The sequence below is a fragment of the Quercus suber genome, unplaced genomic scaffold (assembly GCF_002906115.3).
Source record: "Quercus suber isolate HL8 unplaced genomic scaffold, Cork oak 2.0 scaffold_89, whole genome shotgun sequence".
Taxonomy (NCBI): Eukaryota; Viridiplantae; Streptophyta; class Magnoliopsida; order Fagales; family Fagaceae; genus Quercus; species Quercus suber.
The window spans coordinates 119,744-132,782 of NW_027069554.1; positions in this window are offsets into that span (position 1 = coordinate 119,744).

Below are 13,039 nucleotides of genomic sequence, written 5' to 3' on the forward strand. Positions count from 1 at the left end.
ATTGATCATGTCACGCCGATGCCAAATGTTGACAACTCTATTTATGTAATGTACTACCAATAATATACAACCTGCAATGATGATAAATAAGTAAAATCTAAATACTTTATAATCACATTCAGGAAAAGGAGAAATAAGATATATATATATATATATATATTGACTTCTCTAAATAATAATAAAAAATCCTTCCACTTATATGGGAATCCATATGATGATAAATAAGTAAAATCTAAATACTTTATAATCACATTCAGGAAAAGGAGAAATAAGATATATATATATATATATATATTGACTTCTCTAAATAATAATAAAAAATCCTTCCACTTATATGGGAATCCATTACTAAAAAAAGAGTAAAAACTTTATACCACATTCAGCAAAAGGCATAATGTTTGGGTTTTGGAATTTTTATTCTTCCTTTCATGAAATAAATTTTATTCAAACACTAAATGTAGAATTACGAGCATAAATATTTGACTTCTTTTAATAATTATTTCTTGGGAATGTTTGACCAATTGAAAAACTATAAAACTATCTTTTTTTTTTAATAAAAATTAAATAAGGAAATTCTCATTTGGTATGCGAGTTTAAACACATGTTTTCAATTTTTAAACAACATTACATGTATTACCATACACTTTTTTCATCTACACGTATTTTCAAAAAAATTGAAAACTGTTGTTTAAACACACATACTAAACGGGCCCAAGTTTCAAGATAAAAGTCTATTTTTGGTGTTTAATTTCTTCTAAATTGCACCAACTTGCATCGAAAGTCGCCTACAAGTACTTATATTTGAACTCCAGCCTTTATCCCCCACACCTCACAAGTACTTATTTTTGAGAAGTAATCACTTTTCCAAGAGTGCGCTATGTTGTAAGTTTTAGAGTTAATGTCTTAAGGTTATGTTGTTTGACTATATATATGGAGTAAAATGCACAAAAAGACGATGATAATAATAATAATAATAGTACTAAATAAATATAGTTACGTTACTTATATAGACGTCAAGCTATATATTATACCACTAATTAAGTCATTTACTAACACCCTATTTAATGAAATTGTCTTTTACGCCCAAGCTTCCTAGAACCTAGCCAATGTTCAATATTGGAAAATATCATTCCTCTTGAAGGTAGTCTCGGCCATAAACAGTAAAATTTCTCTATTGATGAATCTTATTAGTTTTATTTATTTTTGGTTAAAACCAAATTAGGAGGGCATTCACTCATAAGTTTAAACGTTTTTTTTTTTTTTTTTCATTTATTTATCCCTTTTCTTTTTATAATTTTGGAAATTAACTAGTTTAACCAAATTTTACCAAATTTAAAATAGAATTCTAATTTGGAATCAAGGTTTAATGGAGGGATACATGACTTAAAAAGAAATTTTAATTTTCAAAAATTTTTCTTTAGGAAAGTCCAAGAAATGGTTATAGCTGGCAAATGATTGATGAAAATGAAATCTATATTAAGAATATTTTTGTTTAGAACACTATATTTGTTATATATTATTTACTAATCATATGTCCATATGTTTATAAATGAGCAATATTACTCCTTAACTTGCTCTTCTCATTTTCCTCAAAAAAAAAAAAAAACTTGCTCTCATTTTTACCATTCTTTAACCGATTACAATGCTTTAACATTAAAACAAATATCATATATCCTTAAATACTTTAATTTCTTTCAATTTTAACAAATTCATTTTATTTTAATTGCAAGAATAATGGTAGACCTAATAAGGAGTTATCTCAAATATACCTCAAGTATACATTTTATATTTACACTTTATTTATTTCGGCAATTATGTTTTCTAAAAAATGAGTTATTTTCTAAAAAATAATTTTCAAATGACAGAGTTTAATTACAAAATTAGTTGTAACCTTATGCTACAACCTTATTCAATATCTTTTTACTGTTGGTGAATTTTGACAAATTCACAATTGGATTATGTAAGGTTGAATTTATTCAATCATGTATTAGCTTTATTCCATGCCAAATTTGCTTGTAATTTAGCAATTAGATATACCTTATATTTAGGTGGGAAATGTAAGGGTAGTGTGTGAGAAAGTGTGAAGAAAAATCAAGATGTGTACAAATTCAAAGGATTCTCACGACTAGATCTCGCGACTGGTAAGTCGTCAAAATGGCACATATGTGAAGCATACAGGAGGAGCTGAAGGGTCATGACAGCTGAAGCACTACAGGACAAAACTTCTAGTTTGACTAGGTAGTTAGCTCGCGACTCATTCCAGTCGCGAGGTCAAGTCGCCAGAATGTCCTGTTTGATGAAAATTGACATTTCACATTCCTTATACATCCTACTATAAATACCCTTATACCCACGAATAGTAGAGAGCTTTCAGAGAGAATTTTGAGAGAGAAACCCTAGAGAAAATAAGATTGACTCATCCACAATTTTCATCTTTTGATTCTCCAAATTCCTCTACTCTCACCCTCTCCATTGACATATCATTGAGAGGTACATTTAGCCAAATCCTTATCTCACCATACCCATATCAGTGAGAATGTATTTTGGTGCTTGGAAAGCAGTTCAGAAGGGACCAATTCATTTTGGTTGATGCAATGGGCTATTGCGGGATCCGATAAGCTAGAGAAGACAAGGTTCGACGTAACCCTGTTGAAGTAAGAGGCTTGAAGGACTTAGGTGCATTAGGTAGATTAGGCTTGGAGGGTCTTCTACTATTCATGTATTCTAACTTTATTCTTTAGTGGATTATTGACTGCTTGGAGGGCGGCAGAGAAATTTTTCGCCAAGTACTTCTGTTTCCTCTTCAATAACACATCGTTGTGTTATCTTTGTGCTTGCATCTCTCTTCCCTTTCTCTTTACCTTTTAATTACTATTGTGTTGGTTATTAATTATGGTTTAGAGTGTGTTACAGATTTGGTTACAGCTTATATTGCATTTTTCGCATATATATTGTTTGATTATAAGCTTGTGTTGGTAATTTTATATTTGAGGGTCAAAACGTTCATTGGTGTTTTATACACTATTTGAACTTTCAGATTATATCTTATTCTTATCCTTTGTGCTTACAAAATTTCTAGAAAATTAAATATCAATAGCTATGTCATCAATAAATTGTTTAAATTGAAAATTTTTGTAGTTTAAAAGTACGCATAAAATATAAACTTATAGATCATATAGTAGATAATATTCGATTGATACAAAATTTGATATGTGTATTAAAAGCGTAAAGAATATGCAATTCAACGGTTAGATTTTCAAAATATGTAGTAATATTTATTTTATTGAGTAAGGTTATGTAACCTTAGGCTATAACCAATTTTGTAGCTACACTTTGTCATTTTTCCTAAAACTATCTCATTTTCCTATATTTTGTAGCAATCTTAAATGAGTTGAAAAACAATCTCTTAACTTCCCTTATTTAGCTTGCTATGAGATAGAGTTGTTTTCCAAAAACTTTTAGTGGAAAATAATCTCTATAAATAAGCCATACTTTTTCTGTTGACCATAAATAAATTTTCTTTTACTCATTTTTCCTAATTCCATCAAACATTGGAAAACACAAAAAAGCTACATTCACAAAACCTTTTCCATCGAAACAAGAAGGTAAAGATTTAGTTTCAATCAGAGTTCCTTGTTTCTTTGATTCGTACCATGGTTGTGTTTTTGTTTTTGTTTTTTTTGTTTTTTTTTTTCCTTTAAAAAATAAATAATCAGGCAAGTCATATTAGACCCGATACCAACTTGAGAACCGAATTTGACTAAATTATTTGGCTCGAGTCCCACCCAAGCATCCACCAACCTCCCTCAGACCCTTCTTGTCTGGTTGGGTCGAGCGTGTGGGTCAGGTTAACCAGGTCCATGCTCATCCCTAATCAACTGATATAATGCCACTTTTCTTAGCATGATTTGACACTTAAAAGTAGAGGTGTGGATTCAACCCACCAACCCCCCAAAAAAAAAAAAAATCAATCCAACCCAATCTAATTTTCACATGAATTTTATCCTACTTTATCTCTCCTATTTCCATGTCCTTCCATTCTAGGGCCCATCATCATGGACAAACCAATTGCAATAAAATAAACTAAATAATTACACTTCTTTACTTGAAATTCTATAGTTTCACAATTACAAATTACAAAAAAAAAATATATATATATATATATATATGAAAAAGAGAATCTATTCACACATTTAACTCACTCATATACAACAAATAATAACTTCTAAGAAGAATTGAAAGGGAAAAATGGGAAAATAAAATAAAACAAAACAAATAGGGCAAGAAAGTAGGGCCATCTCTTGAACATTTTTCATTTTCTGACTTTGATTTCATTTAGTCCTTAATTCCTTACTTTTGCCCCTATAAAAGTAGATATACAACAACTGCAATCAAGTGAGCCAATTTTGTACCATAGGTAGTTTCAGTTTGGCTAGGGGGACAAAAAATTTCAGTACCAGTTGATACTAGTGTATCGTTTTTAGATTACCACTATTTATATATTTCTATACATAAATATATATTTGAATTAATTATGTAAGTATGAATTTATTAATTTTTATGTTTATCAAAATACAATTTAAAATCCTCATAATTTATAAGTCTACGTATTAACTTAAGTACATTAACTAATAGAGTAGATTAAATAACTTTTTTTCAATAATGTTTTTCAATTGTTTTTATTGTACCGGTTGAAGCACTAATACCAGCCGATATGGGCCGATACAGGCTGGTATAACCTAATATTGTTTCCAGTATGTTTTGGAAGAGTATCGGTACCTATTTAATGGCCAGTACAATATATTTCTATAGTACAGCCGGTACCAGTATGGTATTGACTTCTTTAACTGCAATTGCCCCAATAACCCCAAAAATAGTTATTATATAATGTTTATTATTTCATTTTTTTTCTTACAATTTCCAAATAAATCAAAATGTTATACAACAATCAAAATCATATGGGCAAATAACACAATAAAAAAGAAACAGCACTAAGAGAATTACCTTATAGGAAATGGCTACTCCTTCATCTGAGAGAGAAAAAGAGAGATTAAAAAAAAAAAGATTAAACAAGAAGAAGATAGACATTAATTTATGTTTGATTTTGGCAAATGACTTGTCATTCAAAAGGAATAAGGAGAAGTAGAAGTGTCTAATTTTAAGGGATATGGATAAGGGGTTATCTTTATAAGAGAGCGAGAGAGAGAGAGAGGAAAAAAAAATTGAAACCATGTTAAACAACCTGATAAATAGTAGTATAGAATCTATAGATATAGGCGTAGATATAGAGAAAAAAATAAATCAAAATCATATGCAACAATCAAAATCATATGGGCAAATTAACCAATAAAAAAAGAAATAGCACTAAGAGAATGACCTTATTGGAAATAAATACTCTTTCATCTGAGAGAGAAAAAGAGATTTTTGATCCATACTATGAATAAGAGGATTCCCTTGTTTTGTCTTCAATTCGTGACCATAGATTTTACACATTTGAATCCTGACCATTTATTTATTTTTAATGAAAAACTAGTTACCGATTAAGTAGGTAATATATAAAAGCAAGAATACACCGATGAACGAATTAGTGTTCTGTATCTTGCGTCTTCTCTCTCAAACTGAAGACCTAGTGGGTGTTCCTTCATTTACTTCAAAATACTAAACGATGCATCTCTGCAATGCTTGGCTTCCACCACCGATGGCCCAAGAGAGAGAAGGACTCATTCTCTCGAGTCGTGTGCTTCGTCAATAACTGCTTCAAACCTGATGACCTAGATTTTGTCTACTTCACTCTCAAATGGATCTCTATCATCAACCTGTGAGATTTCTTCAATTCTCTTTACTCTTAATATTTTTTTTTAGTCTTATCAATTTTTATTTGATATTGGGTCTCTCTTTTCTTCATTTATTTTTATTTTTTTTTTCTCATTTTGACTCTAAATTTTTGGGTATTTTTAGCATTTTCAGTATCATTTCAATTTTGGGTATATTTTGTTTTTCCTTATCTTAATTCAAGTTGAAAATTCATTTTGTTTTGTTTTTGTCTCTAGAATTTGATTATGCCTTTTGTTTGCACGAGTAAATAGCAATAATTTGCTGTCTCTGAATTGTGGATTATTAAATGCCCATTTGATCGATGATTGAGTTAAGAAATGAATCACTGACGGTGAATATTAGGGTTTAAGGTAAAGTGAGACTACATAAAGCGTTGTTCTTCACCTATGGTTTGGCCCTTTTCCTTTTTGTTTCATTTTTCATATAGAAAGCTTGTTTTGCTTATATTTCGTCCTACTGAACCATGTGGGTTGTTGGGGGTATTTGGATGACATTTATCTATGGAACTGCTAATTCCACTTGGAAAAAATTTTTTTTATTTTTATTTTTTATCTGTTATTTTTTAAAAAAAGTTAGATTAATTAAGCAATGGTGATAGAAGACCTTTAGGGGTTGATTTGTGAAATACAATAGATAATGAACTTGCGTATCTGTCTTGATATTGAGAAATGGACGAATTTCTAGTTATCTACTGAAATGCTAGCTGTAAAGTATGCCTTATCTTGAGTCAAGGAGCAAGGAAAGTTGCGAGGGAGTAGAGTTGTTATTTCTTTGTTTCTATTTCATTTCTTTTCTATGTGGTATACATCTAAGTTGTAATATGTGTAGTTGGAATCACAATAAACAATCTTTTATTGGTAAATAAAATTATAAGATATAGTTGATGATAAATTCAGAGTATGTTTTTTGGTACTAGTGGAGATAAATGATAGAAAAGGTACTGGTGGAGATAAATGATAGAAAAGAAAGAAAGCAGAATGCGTAGAGAAGAATAACCTTGTTAAACATTTTAGAGACTACTAAAATATTAACAAATTCTATGTATGACTGAAAGAGATTAATTATATATATATATATATATGCATGAGTGACTGCTTGTTAAAAATGATGTTGTGTACAATTTTGAGCTTGCAATTGTGAACTTTTCTTTGTGAAAAATTGCAGCTGATAAACAGGTATGGAGGTCTGCTAGATGAGAAGAAAATAGCCTAATCACAGCAATTGAAGGCCTCAGAAAGATCAAGCGCAGTGATGTACCCCTTTACTACTATATAGGACTTTGGTATGTTGTTTGCTTATTCTATAAAGATTGGAATAACTTGAGATTTAGACGAAGGTGATTATGCTACATACCCTTTTGATGTGCATGTCTCAAAGAGTAGTTTCATTAATTTAAGGTCTCCTTTGATTTTGTGGGCATCTTGTTCAATTCTCCCTGTAAATGTACACTAATCCTCTAACTTTGGCTTTTCATTTTAGAAAAGGTATGCCTGGTATGACCATCTATGTTGGTTTCCATGAAGTTTGTTCTCCTTAGAAAGGATAATATGTCTTCGTTTTAGCAGCATCTGATGCTGTTGGCCAGCTTGTTGGACAATTTGCAAAATTGTTGGGTTGTTACGTAGTTGGAAGTGCTGGAAGTAAAGAAAAGATATATTCTATTTGTATATATACTTTTTAGTACTCACTGGCCCTACTTTATCTACAAGCTGCTCTTTATCTGAATTCCACATTGATCAATTTGGATAGGATGGAATCTTCCTTCCCCACAAACCCTACTAAAAAATAGTCCTTTTCTTCTTCCGTGATTGTGGAGTGGGCTGGTGGGATGAATGTACCATTCACAAAAGAAGTTAAAAAAAAAAAAAACTATTTTTAAGCATGAAATACTCATCTTTTAACCTGTTTGTAACCTGCAAAATGGCTTATTTGGCATCAAAATTTCTCTATGTAAAATTTTATCTAAAGAAAAGTTCTTAATTACTCATATTACATGAAGTATTGTTAATGCATTCATGCCAAAATTTATTGGAATTACTAATTGCATTTGTCGCAGTTGAAAAACCAAGTTGAATTGGTAATACAACTTAACTACTGCCAACCCTCTAGGACGTTATTGCAATATTTTTGTATGAACCCTTTGACATTCAATTTGCAAGAAGCTGATTTTGTCTTTTGACAGGGAATCAATTATACTTAGTTTTGCTACAGATTTACCACCAAGGTCCTTAAACTTGGTTTTTCTCTAAAATAAATAAATAGGGACCTGGAAAAAAATTTATGTGACAAGAAGTGCAAAAGCTGTGTGTGTTACTTCGTTAGCATTAGCATACTGATGGAATAGTTTACAATGCATGCTACATATCTCCCTACAAATAAATAGGGCTGAGGATATGATAAAAGTTTTTGGCTAAAATTCAATTTAGTCACCTGACTTCTATTTCAATTTTCACATTAGTCCTTAAGATATTATTTTTCTTAATTTAGTTCGTCACTTTGTCAAAATAAGCCAACAACATGATTTGTTAATAATGATTGAATGTTTAATGAGCTAATTTTTATGATTGCTTACAGCATAATCTAATATTGTCAAATAAGATGTTAGTACTGTTCAATGTGACAATGGAACCATCAAATGTGAGAAAAAAAATAAAAGAACCACCGAATGTGACAAAAGTTCACATGTCATGTTGGTACTGCACAATTTGAGGATAATACTATCAAATGTGAGAAAAAATACTGAGTACAACTAAATGTGACAAAAGTATAGTCAAATGTGATGTTAGTACTGTCCAATGTGACAATGGAACCATCAAATGTGAAAAAAAAAAAAGAGAACCATCAATTTTGACATATGCTTGTTATCGTCCCTATATGTATTTTAAACCATTCCAATGTGGGAATGCCATCTTCATCCTCATTTTTTGCTAATATATATATATATATATATATATTTATTTATTTATTTATTTATAAAGAAATAAGTAAGTAAGTGACTTCAGTGGTGGGCCCAAATGTAAAAGTACGGTCAGATATGATATTGGTACTACCCAATGTGATGATGGAACTGTCAAATGTGAACAAAAAAATAATAAGGGAACCACTAAATGTGACAAAAGCAAAGTCACATGTGACATTAGAACTACACAATGTGATGATGGAACCATCAAATGTAAGAAAAAATAAAGGAACCGCCGAATGTGACAAAAATATAATCACATGTAATGTTGGTACCGTATAATATGAGGATGGAACTGTCAAATGTGAGAAAAAAATAAAGGAACCACCAAATGTGACAAAAGTACAGTCAAATGTGACGTTGGAACTGCACAATGTGACGATGAAACTGTCAAATGTGAGAAAAAATTAGAGTACCACCGAATGTGACAAAAGTACGATCATTTTTTTAGGTTCTAAGCATATTTAAGAAATTTTTTAGGTTACGAGGTCATTTTAGTCATTTTTAGATTTCAGTGTCATTAAATTATTTTTTAGGTTCAAAGGGTCTTCTAGTAGTTTTAAAGGGTTTTGAAGGTATTTTGGTCATTTTCAACTGTTATAGGGTATTTTTGGTCTTTCAATCATTTTTTATGTTTTAGGGTAATTTCAGAAATTTTTTTAAGTTTTAGGGTCATTCAACCATTTTTTTAAGGTTCTATAGGTATTTTGATCTTTTTTAGGTTCTAAGGCTATTTTGGTAATTGTCGAGGTTTCAGGGGTATTTTGGGCATTTTCAAGTTTAATGAGGCATTTTGGTCATTTTATAAGTTTAATGGTATTTCAAAATTTTTTAAGGTTTCAGGGTCATTTCGGTAATTTTTAAGGTTCTATGGGTATTTTGGTAATTTTCTTAGGTTTAAGTTGCATTAAGTCGGTTTTAGGTTCTAAGGGCATTATTGTCACTTTTTAAGTTACAAGGTCATTTTAGTCATTCTTTAGATTTCATTGTCATTTAGGTAATTCTTTTTAGTATCTAAGGGTATTTCGATTATTTTTTAGGTTTAGAGAATATTTCTGTCATTTTTTAGGTTTTAGGGTAATTTCAGTCATTTTTTAGGTTTTAAGGATATCCAATAATTTTTGAAGCTTCGAGGTTATTTTGGTACTTTTCAATTATTAGAATGCGTTTTGGTAATTTTAGTATATTTAAGGGTATTTCAGAATCTTGGAGACTTTAGGAGTATTTTTATATATATATTCGTTGATTATTAGGTAACTCAGTGGGGTGGGTTGGCTACGTTTATATGTAATGTTGGTATGACTACACGTGAGTTGTAACTGTCAAATGTGAGTAAAAAAAAAAAAACCGTTGAATGTGACAAAAATACGGTCATATGTGATATTGGTACTACTCAATGTGACGATGGAACAATCAAATATGAGAAAAAAAATTAGGATATTACCGAATGTGACAAAAGTACGGTCAAAAGTGATGTTCGTATTGCACAATGTAAGGATAGAACCGTCAAATGTGAGAAAAAAAAATAAAGGAACCAACGAATGTGACAAGAAAACTATCACATGTGATATTGGAACTGCACAATGTAAGGATGAAACTGTCAAATGTGAGAAAAAAATAAGGGAATCACTAAATGTGACAAAAGAATTGTCACATGCGATATTAGAACTATTAAATGTGAGAAAAAAATAGGGGAACCATCAAATGTGACAAAAGTACAGTCACATGTAATGTTGGTACAGCATAATGTGAGGATGGTACCATCAAATATGAGAAAAAATAATAGAACTATTGAATGTGATAAAAGAACTGTCACATATAATGTTAAAACTGCACAATGTGAGGATGAAACTGTCAAATATACATGTGACGCTAGAACTGCACAATATGAGGATGGAACCATCAAATGTGAGAAAAGGTAACCTGGTAAAGCAGGTTACCTACTAGTGGGTATCGTATCCCCTTTTTTTGAGGGGGGTACGATAGAATTACCTAAATATATATATATATATATTAAATATTTTAGAGCAAAAAATGGTGCTTGAGATTAGGAGAAGTTTATTGTGGTTGGTAACCACTGTCACGGGGCTATTAGTAAAGTATTCATTTAGTGGGAAGTTATTGCGAGGAAATTGAAATTGATTGTGTGAGTAGGGTGCTTTTTGGTTGTGTACGTGGAATGAGAGTTTTTCTAATCATGTAGGTTTTGGTTTTTAAATTTTGTTGAAATATAGTTTTATCCTCATTTTTTATTTTTTAAAAATAAGACAATCTAATTAAATTGGGGTATTTTGATAATTCGGAAAAATGATAACTAACTCTGGATATCCTACTCATATACAAAGAAAAATTAGGGTATTTTGACAATTCGGAAAAGTGATAACAAACCTGGTATTCTCTTAATATACAGAGGCAAAAGAGTAATTAAATACTAGCTTCTGAGCAGGCGCTCATGCGCGTGCTCAAAGCTCTTCTATATTTTGGGTAAAGATTAATAATTTTCATTTATTATAATTTGATATTTTTACTTTTTCCATTAAAAAAAAAAAACTAAGGGGTGTAATGAAATTTTTTTAAAAAAAATTGAAAAAAAAAGGAGTGCAGAAGAAACAAATACATTGTAAAAAAAAAAAAAAAAAAAAAAAAAATCAATACATNTAGACCTACAAGAAAAAGAAAAACAGGATGCTATGGACAAAAAAAAAAAAAAAAAATGTAAAAAAAAAAAAAAAAAAAAAAAAAAAAACGGGTGGTGAGTTTTGTAGATGGGAGGAGTTTTAAAACTAACAAAAGAGTAATTCTATTTTGTAGGGAGTTAGTGAGTAGAAGTAGAAATTTAAATCAACGTAAAAGTAGGAGTTTATTAGAAGCAGAAAGACATTTTAATGTAGAAGTAAGAATTTATTATTTTTGTCAATTTACTATTTTAACCCAATTTTTAAGTTTTAGGTAGGGGTATTTTTGACAATTAAAAAAAATAACTAACTTTCTTTTTCTAATTTACTATTTTAACCCCATTTTTAAGTTGTTGGTTAATTACTTTAGGATTATTTTTTATAGAAAAAAAAGCAATAACTAACTTTATGAATCCTCTTAATATATATAAAAGATAATAATTAATGAAAGTCAATTTTTTCTACTATACACACAATGCTTAGTCCAAACATTTTCACCGTCCTTGTCACGTCCTTCTACTTTAAAGGGCATTTCAGGCCCCTATGTTCCTTACAAGCCAACACATGAACAAAGATCATGAAAAGAAGGGATAAATCCAGCCTAACTAGTGATTCCCTAATTTCACACCCAACATTCTTAGACTTTGTCTTGAGAATGTCCCTTGTATTCGAGTGAGGCACACTATTGGGCCTCACCGAAGGTCCTTTAGCATTAGGCTGATGATCCACAATAATAGCATTATCCAAATCAATTATACATATCAAGACCCAAGCAAGCCTCTCGTTTATTTCAATGTTTGCTGCCTCTGGTTCTTTAATACAATGCTCCATTAAAGCACTCTTCACCCAGGATTTCTTTGGAGAACCCACTACGTACAGTTTTCTCAGTCACAACCTCAGCCTACTCTGAATATCTTTGACCTTTCCCTTTCCCATTGTCTATGCTTTGCCATGATCGATCAAGTAAAATTGTTCACAAATCCCTACACAAGATCAAGATCAAAGAAAAATTCACTAAAATCAACTTATATCAGGTAATCTTGAAAGCAAGAAACCTTGTTTGTTATGCCATGAGTTAGACCTAGGCATCTCTTTCTCTCTCTCTCTCCATTTTTTACTCCTCTTATAATTGACCAAACCCAAGTCATACTATATATATATATATATGTATGGAAATTACGCATGCTTAACTTGTTAGTGGTGAATATATACCATCAGATTTATTCGACAACTAGTTATGGTGGGTGGGGTAAGTTATTCAAATGGCCCATCTTTAAAAAATTCCTTATATTATATATAAAAAAATTGGTAAAGTTTCTTATCATCAAATAAAAGATTTGGGATTCAATCTTCGCGTACACCAAAAACCATTGGTATCTCCGTCTGATAATAAAAAAACTTTTATTAGGAGTAGTGAACGCTATAGATTAAACTCTCTCTCAAAAAAATATTCAAAAATTAAATATTAACCATGCAAAGATGAAATTGAGAGGATATGTTCCAACCAAATAGAAGAGAGACACATTTAGAAGAATTCGTATTTAGGGAAGGGAATTAATTACTTGAAGAC